We start from the raw sequence: 1,548 nt of genomic DNA, 5'->3' as shown, positions 1-1,548 counted from the left end.
AGGAGAGAGAGAGAGAGGAGAAAAGCAGACGCTACAAGTTCCTACTGTGCTTTCATCTTCATTGTCTTTGACAAAATGATCACATCAAAAATACAATGGACCTTTTTCTAGACGATGGTATAATAACAAAATGGTTACTGTGATTTTTAATGACCACTTCATTGCTGGCACGGAGTGAAATATAGTAGCATGGTAATTGGGATGGCTGTGGAGTAGTGCAATTCCATCTTTAACAGCACATTAGCAACTATTTAAAACACACTTCAGATGAATTAGGCTTTGGGGCAGTGGGGAGGCTACATTTCTTGAAAAGAGAAAGAAAAGGAAAGGAAAATTATCTTTTGTAACTAAACCTTTCAGGGTGAAGGAATCTGACAGGTACTTTTAACCTCTTCCATCTTGAGGAAGATTTCCGAGAAATATTAACAATTTGCTATGCTTTCAAGTTGTTTCTCCCTCCCAGAAGAAGATTTTGCAAAAGATATAAGTCATCAGTCCTAATCATACAAACACTTAGAGTTTAAGGTTAAGCTAATAACAGTTCTACTGCACAGGCTGATTGTCTTTCTGGCAAACAGCCGAAAACCATAGAAGGAACTGATTCCCCTCATAGGTTTTTTTGTTTTTGTTTTTTGTTTTTTCCTTTTTTAGATGGGATGAAATCAACATCAGCTTTAATGGCTCATGGAAAGGAAAGATGCAGTGGTAGACATGCAGACTTCTGCAATAACAGGACGAAGCACCAGCCAGGCTTCCAGGCTTCCTCCCACCCATCATCATTCACCATATTAGGAGAATTGATTCAGAGTAGGAGAATTGATTCAAAGAGTTTCAGTTGCCCTTGGCAATCAGGCAGTCAAAGACTTCTGCTGGTTGGCATTTCAGAGAATTCACAAGACATTTTAATATGTTCATTGTTTCACTCTGTCTGGGAACAGCTAGAATGAAAATACAGATACGAGGAAATGGAGAAGGGATTGCCATAAAGCCAAATTCATGGGAATTTTGTACAAGACAATAAAGATTGACAGTGTGCCATAAAGTTTTGATGGTAACCATCTTAGTCTGATTCTTACAAAAATGAAGAAAAAAAATCAGAATAAGATAAGAGTATGAATGGATTTTGATCTGTTATTTGCTTACAAAAAGCAGTACAGTTTTTCATTACATAAACTTTGTCATATATTAATGAATACCAACCATTGAACAGCATCAGCCTTCTCTCAACCCCAAACATCAGATCTTAGATTCTCAAAGACATGGAAGAGCTATTTAACTTTCTCTTTTCTCAGAGAATATCCACAGACATCAAATTAGATATTACACTGATATTTTGCTTAGCATTATAAACACAGAAAATGCTTTGCAATGTTTCTACATTCAGAAATGGCTGCAACAGCTTTTCTGATCCCATGCCACATACAGACCAATAGATGGTTGTGGTTTTTCCTTACGCCATACATATTTTATTATTAAATCGTACAAATAGCACTTCTCTCTAGCCTATGGGTTACATGTATATTTTTAAGTTAAAAAGGCTTAAAAAAA

Source organism: Meleagris gallopavo, chromosome 15 (assembly GCF_000146605.3).
Source record: "Meleagris gallopavo isolate NT-WF06-2002-E0010 breed Aviagen turkey brand Nicholas breeding stock chromosome 15, Turkey_5.1, whole genome shotgun sequence".
NCBI classification, from domain to species: domain Eukaryota; kingdom Metazoa; phylum Chordata; class Aves; order Galliformes; family Phasianidae; genus Meleagris; species Meleagris gallopavo.
This window is presented reverse-complemented; position numbering follows the sequence as displayed.